Source organism: Panthera pardus, unplaced genomic scaffold (genome assembly GCF_024362965.1).
Source record: "Panthera pardus isolate Hobbes unplaced genomic scaffold, ASM2436296v1 HiC_scaffold_24, whole genome shotgun sequence".
Taxonomy (NCBI): domain Eukaryota; kingdom Metazoa; phylum Chordata; class Mammalia; order Carnivora; family Felidae; genus Panthera; species Panthera pardus.
Window position 1 is genome coordinate 31,101,871 of NW_026526810.1, and position 11,518 is coordinate 31,113,388.

An 11,518-nucleotide genomic window follows, 5' to 3' on the forward strand; every position below is an offset into this window, starting at 1 on the left:
AAGGTCTGGGAGAAAGCAGGAGCTTCTAATGGAAAGTCAAGGCCAGTGTCCCAAGACCCCAACCTGAGGAGCATCCTGCTAGGAGAGTGCACAGACCCTCAGAAGACTCATCCCAGGGGAGGAAAAGCTAGAAAGCTTTAGGAGAAATCATCCTAAGATCAGGGAACCGACTGCATAACAATGGGTCCAATAGGGTCAGGGGCCCTCCTCTCTTAAAAGAGCTGCTTGGGGCGCCTGGGTGGTTCAGTCGAATTAAGCGTCCAACTTCGGCTCAGGTCATGATCTCACAGTTGGTGATTTCGAGCCCCGCGTTGGGCTCTGTGCTGACAGCTCAGAGCCTGGAGCCTGCTTCAGATTCTGTGTCTCTCTCTCTCTCTGGCCCTCCCCCACTTGCGCTCTGTCTCTCTCTCTCTCTAAAATAAACATTAAAACAAACAAAAAAAGAGCTGCTTGAAGTCTTTGGGTAAATTCCTGGTGGCTGCAGCTTCAAAATACCTTTCAGTGACACTGACATATTTATGGGTGAGATAATATGATATCTGGAATTTGGTTGGAAATAATCCATTTGCCAGGAGGGCTGAAAGGTTTTTCATGAAACAAAATGGGCCATGAGCTAATGATGCTTGAAGAGGGTGATGGGGACATGGGAGTTCCTTGTACTACTCTCTTTACTTTTGTACACTTTTGACGTTTTGCATAACAAAAAGTTCAGATGTCCAGAATCAGCCATTTCTCTCCAACTTGACGCTCACTGCCCTGGTACCCTGGCCTGGAGGGCTGTGATAACCTCACAGGTCAGCCCGCTTTTTCGCGGTGCCCCTCCAGCCTATTCTCAACACGGCCACCAGAGGGAGCCTGCCACACCGTGAGAGTCCCCAGCTCAAACCCTCCAGTGTGGCCCCATCTCACTCAAAGTACCAGCCCCCAACTGGGCACTCCATCTGCCCCGTGTTACTTCTCAGGCTCTTCTCCAGCCGTGGTGGACTGTCTTCAAGTCTCCCACAGTCTTCTCCATGACCCTTAGGGCCCTATGTGCTGGGAGTGTCGGGGGGGAGGTCTGACTTGACCAGACCTCACCCACCCCTCGCCATACTGAAACTTTATAATATTGCATGGCACATAATTGTACTTAAAACAATTTATTTGTTGTTTATCTGAAACTGAAGCTTAACTTGACATCCTGTTTTAGATCAGGCAACCCATCCTTAACAATGAGCTCCTACAAAAGAACTATATCATCATCTTAACATCCCCAATGCCCAGCACACAAAAGGAGGTGACCCTCCTAGCAGTCACTAAAAAAGCGCCCTCTGGGCTGATGCAGCCCCTTGGCCAGTTGTGAGGATTTCAGGTCTGCTTTCTTCAGTGGCAAAGTGTCCTTTTGTAGTGCACAACCTGCCCAACCGTTCATGGCAGTCTCACCAGAGGCCAGAGAGGCAGGTGCTTCTGGAACGACAGAGGCTGAACCCGCCCTCCCAGCTTCTCCTCTCCCCAGCAGTGGGCAGGGACTGGGAGGGAGTGACCATGCCAAGGTCTAGACTGGCAGCCCCTCTGGGTGTTTTTGGATTTGGGCCCATCTGGGATGGTCTGAATCCTCACAGCACCCCGTGCGGGTGGGTAAAGGGGGCCCATGCCAGGCGCCAGCTGCCCCCGTGGCCTGAGGGTGCCCACTTGAACCATTCCAAGTAAACATTTGACCAGCCCGGCCCCGGCCATCATCCCACGCCAACACTTGGCCCTTGTTCCCAGACAGGCCCCTCTGTGTCCCGTCCTTTGTGGCTGACATTTCAGCTGGGCCCTGGAGGGGCTGGGGTGACCCCGTGCCCCATCCGCATTCTGCAGAAAGGCCCTAGGGAGGTGGTCCCTGTGAGGCAGGCACTCGGCGGGGGAGTCCCAGCAGACGAGCCGTCGCCAGGCTGGGCCAGCCACCCCCTTGAACCCCCCACGTGGGCCGCAGGCCTGTGGAGCCCATGGGGCCGCCAGGCCTGTGGAGCCATGGGGCCGCCAGCTGACTCGGCTGCTTTGTTCCAGGCCTGGAGTGGTCTGAGCACAGCTGAGGACTGTGGCTCCTTCTTTGCTGAGAAGCCGCAGATAACGCAGGCGACAGGGCCTGATAAAGCGTCTGTCAGAGGCTTCCTCCCAGACAGGCCCCGCTGTTCCCGCCGGCCCCAAGGGCCCCTGTAGCCCAAGCCTGTCTCCAGAGGTCAGCCCCTCTCTGGGGTCTCAGCCTTCCTGCCAGAGGCTGAGGAACAGGCTGGCAGACCCCTCCCCACTCATATCTTCAGTCTGACTCTCGAAAGTTCCTACGGCCTCTGGGCCCAAGAACAGAATAAATTAATCCTCTGATTTATTCCCATGAAGAGAATGTCAAGGAATGTGACTCTCTCAATGGAATTCCAGACTGTGGCTCCTGGGGATATAGAGGGGATGGGGTTGGGGGGGGGGGGGAGCACTGGAATCTCTTCCTAGAGCCCTTCAAATGACATCCTGGGTCATCTCTTTCATGTCACAAAAGTCCACTCTATGACACGCTGTATGATGGGTGTAGGGGGCACAGGAGCAAAGACATGGCTCGTGACCATAGGAGCTTCCAGAAAGAGGGTACAGGAAGATCCACCCCACGCTGTCCTGACGTGGGCCTGCACCCCAGGCCTACAAAGGAGCCTGGCCTGGAGTAGGAGGTGTAAAAGGGGGCACCTAGGCAGCCTTGGGGGTATTGGGGTCCTGAGGCGAGACTCGATGTTGAAGGGCAGGAGAGTGGAGACCCGAGGCGCCCATGAGCAAGGAGTCTCCAGTCCTATGGAGGCCCTGCCCTGGGGAGGATCAGGTGATGGGGTTCACAGTACCCGGCACAGTACCCGGCAGATGGGGTTCACAGTACCCACTCCGTGCCAAGCTGATAACAAAAGTACTTCCCCATTAATAATACAGAGTCCTGCCTCTTCAGAGCAGGAGGCCACACAGGAGGCCACTCTTAGCTTTTGCTCAGGAGGAGCCCGGTCCCCATGAGCATGAGAGGGAAGCTTGCCTGGTGGTGCAGGTGGCCCAGGCGTTCAGCCTCCCGTCCTTGTCTCTGCTTGCCTGGCTCGGCTGCAGACTTCCTGTGTGGCTTTGGGGAAGTCGACCGCCCTCTCTGGGCTTGGCGCAGGGTGGAAGGGTGGAAGTGGGGTAGCCGTCCCCAGCCAGTTGATCCTGGGGGCACTTGGACGTGGGCGAATGGGATATAGGGGGCTGGGGCCCTGCCGCTACCTTGCAGGGTGGCCCTGGGGTCCTCATGCCCTGCTCTGGGGACTCTTGCTCATGTCAAAGGGAGGGGGTAGCTCTCAATGCTGTGTCACAGGCTCCGGGCCTGGAAAGCTGAGCATTTCTCACTCCGAGTCTCTACCACACACTAAACCTGGGGACCTGGCCTGCAGCTAGTTGCCACATTCCATAATGATAAAGACTATTCGTTTTCTCGTCGTGAAGCAAAGCAACAGAAAAAAACAAACGAAAAGGCAAAAAGCAAAAAGAATTGCAATCCCATTCTGTTTCTCAGCTGTCCCCCACAGCATCATCCGGCCCTAAGGGACGTTTGGTCCCTGGTAGGACAGACGAGGCAGGGAGCTGGGCACCAGAGGGCATTCCTTGTCCTGCAGAAAGCACTGGGGAAATAGGGAATGTTCCCCGGCGCCTATCCTGAGATAGGCATGACTACATTCTCGCTCTCTTGCTCTTCACCAGCTCTCCAGGCGGTATAGGACTTTTTTTCTTTTTACCTTTTTATTGAAATAGAATATACATATAGCACCATGCACATCGACCTCAAATTCTTCATGGAACCCGAGTTCAATGAACTTTTACATACGCATAAACCTGTGTGACACCAACCAGATCATGATGCAAAACACCTCCACCATGCTAGAAGTTTCCCTGAAGCTCCCTTGCAGTCAGCGTCCCGCACGGGTAACTGCCATCCCAGCCTCTCTCACTGAAGATTGGCTCCGCCTGTTCCTGAACTTACTAACGGAATAACATGTACTCGTTCTTTGCGCCTGGCTTCTTTCACTCAACGAAATGCCAGATTCGTCCACGTTGTGGCATCTATCGATGGTTTACATTGTTGTTGTGGGATGTGCCAGGGCACAATGATACCATACCTTTTCCAGCCACTCTTCTACGGAGGGACCTTGGGGCTGATTCCATTTGGGGCTATTGTGACCAACCCCTAGGAACTCCTAGTGCCTTTAGGACACGCGCGTTTATTTCCCTTGGCTATGTACCTAGGAGTGTGCCTGCTAGGCACAGAGGGTGGGCATACACTTGCTGTCACAGCTATTTAGACGGTAGGTACATGGAGTCCCATTTTACAGATGGGGAGACGGAGGTTCAGAGAATTTAAGCAGCTGATCCAAGCTCGTGCAATTACCAAGTAGTGAGGACTGGTCTGGAATCCGGAGGTTGTCCTGACTCCAAATTCTTTTTCAGGAGAGGTCACCGTTCCTGCCAATCTTTCCAGTTCTACTTTCTAGAACAGGTAAAGGAGGTGCCAGGGTGGAGGGAACCAAATAGAAGGGGAGAGAAAAGGGTGACTCTGATGGGCTACTTTGTAAATGGCTGCTGGGGATGTCCAGGCTGCCGTGGGAGGGCACAGCTCCACCCCGAGGCAGACACAGGATAAGTGGGGTGACTGTGGAGACACAAAGGCGGCCACAGCCCACCCCCTCTGCTCCCCAGTCTCATTGCCTCCCTCTCCCTCCCCGTCGCTCAGCCGCATGGTATTCCTTGCTCTTTACTGAAAATGCCAAGCATACCCTGCTTCGCGGCCTTTCCACCTCAGCTCCCTCTTTCGGACGACCACATGGCACATCCCCCCCTTGGTTGTGGTCTCTGCTCAGTCACCCAACCTAAGAGAGCGCCCCCATCGCAGGCTGTCCCCTTTTTTAAACTCTACCTTAACTCCCATCTGACCTAACAGCTTGTGTATATTTGCTTTTTTGGGCCTGCCTTACATCGTAGAATGTGAGCTCTATGAGAGAGCCAGGCCTCACCACCTTGTTTTCTGCTCTACCTTCAATGTGCTGAGCAGTCCCGGCACCCAAAAGGCTCTCTGGAAATACTTAGTGAATTAATGAATGAATGAATGAGAAGCCACTAGTGAAGCAGCTAGTGGCAAAAATCGCAGGCCGAGAGGGTATTGTGGGTGCAGACGCAGAGGCTGATGTGCGAGTTCTGAGATAAGGCTCCCAACGGGGCATTGGTCAAGAACCCCTGAGCAGGGTGAGGCAGAACCCAGTCCGATCATGGTGACCTCCAGACACTGCCATGGCCCAACCGTCAAAGCAAGTACTCACACGAGCCAGACGGACAAGGGCAACAACAGTGTGTATTCTTTTTTTTTTTTAACGTTTTATTTTTTATTTTTGAGAGAGAGAGAGACAGAGCATGAACGGGGGAGGGGCAGAGAGAGAGGGAGACACAGAATCGGAAGCAGGCTCCAGGCTCTGAGCCATCAGCCCAGAGCCCGACGCGGGGCTCGAACTCACGGACCGCGAGATCGTGACCTGAGCTGAAGTTGGCCGCTTAACCTACTGAGCCACCCAGGCGCCCCACAGGGATCATCTTTAAAACAGGTGGGGATGGGAATGATACGAAGGATCCAGAAAGGTCCCTATCTCCCCCACAACCCTTGTCTAGAAGACATTCTTCATTCCCCACTGCTACCTGCTGGCCTGGAAAGCCTTTGCTGATTCACGTTATGGCTCTGGGCCTCAGTTTCTTCCTTCTATAAGATGGGCGGAAGTTGGCCACGAAGTACAGTGAAGAAACAGCCCTCGATCAGAGGTCGCTGCCATGAATTCTCATATCCCAGGACTGCTGTGTGTTTCTGGCCAAGTTCTGCCCTCTCTGGGCTTCAGATTCCCCATGTGTCAAATGAGGTAGCGTGTCAGAAGTATCTCTGAGGACTGAAATCCTCCCTCAGGTGTGAGTAAAGTGGCTGACCCCTGTCCTTTCCCAAGGAGGAGAAAATTTATCCAGGAAGGCAAGGAGACAGAACCGAGAGAAGAGATAAGAGAACATGAAATAGGAAATTTGCCAATGTTACAGCTTTGCCCTGACTGGGGCTTGCTGGACGTTTCCTCTCTGAGCCTCACTGATTGCCTGGGCTGAGGCTTGGGCCGTCCAGGCAGGTGGATGGGGAGCTGTGTTCCACTGCTTCTCTTTCTATACGCGGGGCTCTGAGATGCAGGTTACCAACACCAGACTGCTAGCTGGGAACCATCGCCCAGAGTCTGTCCAAGCTGCTCACTGTCTTACTACTTGTCTGCCCGTGACACCAAGACGGGGCAAGGGTAAGTCCGCTTTTCACACCAATTCAGAAGGAGACCCATCCACCCATCCCTGGGGTCTTCTCAGGGATCCCACAGACCATTCTTTTGGCCACGCCTTCTGGGTTTATGACATGTAGCCCTCGGAAAGATCGAGTGACTCGTGCAAGGTGACTGTTGCTCACACAGCCAGTGAGTAACAGGGCCAGAATTTAAACTCAGGTCTGTCTGACTCCAGAGCTGCCGACTGGTGCAGGAAAGGAGCAGTCTTGTCCTTCAGGAGCCCAGATGCCTGAGACACTACCTTCTGCTGGCAAGGGGTGGGGGCGAGGAGCCAGGGCCTTTGCACCTGCTGTGTGCTTTATCCAAAGAGGCTTCCCCTAGATAATTAATTGCCTTGCTCACTGCCACACTTCACTCAGGTCTCAGGTCAAAGGGCATTTGACCATGAAGACTTTCTTTCTAGGACCACTGAGCCTAAAATAGAACAACCCCTCCAACTCCCATCGTGCCTCTTCCCTTTACACCATGACACCTATCACCCTCTGAAGCACTATCTTGTCTGCTGTGTCTATTTATTTCTTTATTGCTTATCTCCCCTAAGAATGTGAGATTTTATCTGTCTTACTTATCACTATAACCCGAAGGCCTAACACGGGGCAGGGCACGTAGTAGCTGTGCCATCAATATTCGCTCGTGGAAGGCATGCGTGATTGGGTGCCTTTTCCCCTAATAAGTGAAAGAAAATGGAGCATCTATTATCTGCAAGGCGTGGGGGAGAGGACTGACCCGCCCACATCTCATTTCTTCCATAGCTGTTGTTAACCCATTTCATGGATGGGGGAACTGGGGCTCCCTCCAGCATCAAAGACCCCCCCCCCCCCCGGAAGGGGGAGTGGCAGAATAAGCAGTCCATCAGGACTGGGGCCTTTGACCCCTTGGCGGTTTGTCTCCAAGCCCAGTGCTCCTTCTAAGAGTTGGGGCAGGGCCCAGAAAAGGGGAGGGATGCCTGCGGCCCCCAGAGCCTTCGCAGGGGGTTGTCCCGAGGTGTGGCCACCAGGCTCTGGCCCGGAGCCTCACAAGCCACACCCCGGGCCCGAGCCGCTCCGAATTCCTCCAGCCCCACCCCCGCCCCCGCCTGGCACCGCCCCCCACCCTTCCCCCCGCCCCCCGCCCCCCGCCCCCTGCCCAGCAAGGCTGCCCCGGAGTAATGACAGGAGAACGGGCCGCGGGCCGCTCGTGACCCCCCAGGTTCCCCTAGCCCCCGGCCCGCCCGCCCGGAGCCCCCAGACTCGGGGCGCCCGCAGGCCCCGCGGGTCAGCGGGAACCGGCAATTTCCCGGCCGCCCGCCCCGCCGCCCGCTCTGTACTTAGCCTGATGACGGGTTCCCGCGGCCCTAATGGCGGGGCGGGCGGCGGGTTCAGGGCGGGCGAAGCCGGCCCAGCCGGTCCCGTGCTCGGCTCTCAGGCGGCCGCCGGGCCTGTGTCATCCACCAGGAATTTCTGTTTTCCCCTCCGCGGGGCTGGAAGAAAAAACAATAATTAGGTCACTGGGCAGGCGGCAGAGAGGGTGTGGGACAGGCCAGTGGCGCCCTGTTGGGCAGGGAAAGGGTCTGGAAGGACGATGGGGAAGGAGAGGCCCCCACAGTGGCCCCTGTCCCCTTCCTGCCCTCCCCAGGATGCCAGATGATGGAAGCAGAGGCATTCCTGACCTTTTCCAGCATTCACTCGCGGGCCCATTCATCGTAGGCATTGACTGGGCACTTCTGTGCACCTAGTTCTGTGTGTGGTAGGCGCTGGCCACTGAGCATTATGAATAAGAAAGAAGGAAGGACTGGTAGTAAAATCCAATGGGCGGCCTGCACTGATATACAGTGGGAGGCCTGCTGCACAGGGCAGGGGAGTCTTAGGGGACTAAGTTTGGGGGGGGGGGCATGGGGCTGCAGGTAGTTAGGGATATTTCTTCCGGGAAGTGGCACCTGCACGGAGACCTCATAGAGGAATAAGGATTGGCCAGGCCAAGTGGAGGAGGAAGCAGGAAAGGAATTTGGGAGTGGAAGGAACAGCATGTGCAAAGGCTCAGAGGTAGAACAGTGCACATCACAGGACTGCCTGTACAGTAAAGAAGCATCACATGAACGTTTCGTTCTGAATGTGACTTCAGTGATTACAGACACGTATTTTTGGTCCAGTGAGGCCCCTAGACACGAGGCAGCTACTCTGATGCTGAGCTGAAGATACAGCCACTTGTTTCTGCACTGGAGGGAAACCGTTCTGCATTTACTGAGAGGTGGTAGGCACTGGGCTCTGTACCTTTGGGCAGGTTAAAAGATTTTCAAGTGTCATTTGGACTTAGCACATTGCTTGCCTTTCACTCTGACCTTAGGACAGCTCCCTGGACCAGAGTAGGACCAGGGGAGGCCAGAGCAGCTCTGTCCGGCTGCATTGTCCCAAGTATAAGTGATGAGACCAGGGAGGTGGGCAGAATTGGTGCATAGAGGGTCTTATGAGTCATGGTAGCAAATTTAGACGTTATCTCACGGGAAATGGGGAACAATGGTATAAAACAGTGTGGGAGGGGACAGGATCAGATTTCTGAAAACTAATAGCTGATAATAACCACCAGCGATTTAGCTCCCATTATGTGCCAGCACAGGGCTAAGTGCGTCACACATAGCATCTCACTAAGCTTGACGACAATCTTGTGAGAACGTTTCTCAGTCCCGTTTTATAGAAGAGGAAACAGCCAGGAAGGTCATTTGCCCCAGGACACCTGCCAGTGAAGGGCAGAACCAACACTGAACCTTGCTAGGCTACGTTCTGGGAGCTCTGGTACGAAAGGCGGAGGCTTTGTCCCTATCCTCAAGGAGCTTGTCACCTGCTGGGGGGCATGTGTGCGTGATCTACTCGAACCATGTCAGAGTGGAGGTTACTTCTCTCTCCTGTGATGACCCAGGAGTAGACTGTCCGGGACTGGAGCAGTGGTCCTACTCTAGGAGGTTGTCCAGGCACCCAGGCCCCTTCTACCTTGTTGTCTGCCATCGTGTGTCCAAATTGGCCCCCTCACCACACCCACGTTTTGGGGAGGAGCAGGAGGGAGCATGTCCTTTCTCCTTAGGGGCCTCACCTCTGCATCTTCATCTAAACCTGCACCTGCGTCTGTATCCAAATCTGTACCTACATATAAATCTGTGTCTGTGTGGATAGATCCACCAGTGACGGGTGGAACCGCCTCTACCGGTGAAGCATAGAAACAGAAAACATGGCGATGAAGACCATCGTTTCACCTCCTATTCACGTCCTGGTGGTAGTTTTCTTTAAAATATTCTTGCACATAACACCCGATGACCTGAACAAAGTAAAATACTTTAAGTATGGTTATCACAAAAGGAAGTTCCTTTTTTTTTTTTCAAAAATGGTTCCTTATAAATTGGGGTGTGTCATTTATATCTGTGGGTTTCATGGGTCAGCAAATATGGAAGCTGCTTGGCAAATTGTTGCAAAGATGAACGAGACACGACCCTGCCCTTTGTGGTTCTTTCAGCCACACCCCACTCCCTCAAAGGAGAGGGTGCCTGGACAGGCACTTGGGGACTCTGCAAATTGCCCTTGGTCCAAGCTTTGGGGCCCCATCAGGAGAGCCATTCGGGAGACAGATGGTCTAGAGCACTGGGTCTCAAAGTGTGATCCTCCCCCGGCACCATCGGCACCACTTGGAACTTGTCAGCCGTGCAGAATCTCAGTCCCCACCCAGGCCCGCAGAATGAGAAACTCTGAGGGTGGGGCCCACGTATCTGTGTTTACATAAGCCCTCCAGAAGATTCTGATACAAGCATACATTTGAGAGGTACTAGCCTAGGGCCCTGTGTACTGCACTGAGAGTCAGAAAACCTTGGTCCTAATCCTGGCCCTGGAAGACTAGGCTCTGTGACTTTAGGCAAACGGAGTTCCCTTCCCGGGCCTCTGAGTCTTTAGGTGTTATTGGTGAGCTTGGTCCTGGGAGCTGGAGGCGAGCCAGATGGCTCTTAAGTGCTTCCCGGCTCGGACAGTTCATGATGTCCCAGCCCGACTGCTGGGAGTGGGGCCTGGGCCTTGAAGCAGGGAGGGAAGCTTCCTTTGTAGGGAGATTGTCTCGGACCAAAGCATTCTAGTAACAGGAAGTAGAGTCATGGCAGTCTCCCTTGAGGGTCCTGGCGTGCGGTGACACCCTAATGGACACCGTGCTGTCCTGCCCAACCACGGCTCTCTGTAGGCGAGAAGCGGGACACAGGTTCCCAGTGGATCTCAGCGTGGATCTGGATCTGATGAGCGCTCTAGTATGTTGTTCATGTTGCCCATCTTTCTGCCTGGGCCCAAGTCCCCCAAATCTGGCATCCCAGATCCCGCCTAGAGGTGGAGACAGCCGGGCACCAAATTTGTCCTGGCCCACCACATGGGGCAGAGCCTTTGCTAGTCTTGTCCTGGCTTCTCCAGGTAGGATGTCTGAGAACAGTCAGACCGTGTCCCCCTAGGATCTGAGGATGAACTCTCTCTCTTGAGCCCAAGACTATTCAGGCTTCTGTAGGGTCTGGGCCCGGGTTCAAGGCCAGAGGCCCCAAACTTAGATGGCAAAGCTGCTCTCCCAAAGGGTACTTAACCTCAAGCCCTGAGGAAACCAGGCTGAGAATCACTGAAGTCTGTCTTGCGATTCCCATTCCATAGGATTCTGTCTGAGCAGGACTTGCTGGGGAGGCGGGGAGGAAGGCAGCCTGGCGTGTGATATATAAAAATCCTGAACCCTAACTCAAGACCCTGGGTTCTAACTGTGGCTTTGCAACTAATATTCCATATAACTTGAAACAAGTCAGTCTCCTCTCTGGGCCTCAGTTTCCTCACCCGGCAAATAGAGTCATAATGCCTACCTGAGTATGAAACTCAAGGAGAACGAGACAGGTGAAACCCCTTGTCAAGTTGAAGGTAGGATGCCCCTATTTTCCAAGGGGGTTATGGCTGGAGAAGTTGGATTTGGACTGTATTCTGGCTTCATAGCTCTCCAGCCATAAGACCTTGGGCAAGTCACAGAACCTCCTGTCTATGAAGTGGGCTGGCCTCCCAGGGGTGGCAGGGGAAAGAATGATGGGAAAGGGGCCAGGCACACTGCAAGCACTTGATTGATGTGTGCTGTATTAGTTATCCAATGCTGCATAACAAATTGCCCCAAAAGTCAGCCAC

At 54.2% G+C, this 11,518-nt stretch overlaps 1 long non-coding RNA gene across 2 annotated transcripts; it reads left to right on the forward strand.

The window, feature by feature from the left end:
- The first annotated feature begins 2,554 nt into the window (after window positions 1–2,554).
- Window positions 2,555–4,026, forward strand: LOC109262807 (uncharacterized). Of its 2 annotated transcripts, none has more exons than XR_008416919.1 (2): window positions 2,555–2,827; window positions 3,775–4,026. It is a non-coding gene; the product is annotated as an uncharacterized LOC109262807 (long non-coding RNA). The 2 variants fall into 2 exon arrangements; XR_002077967.2 differs by having other exon boundaries at window positions 2,555–2,681.
- Window positions 4,027–11,518: the final 7,492 nt, after the last annotated feature.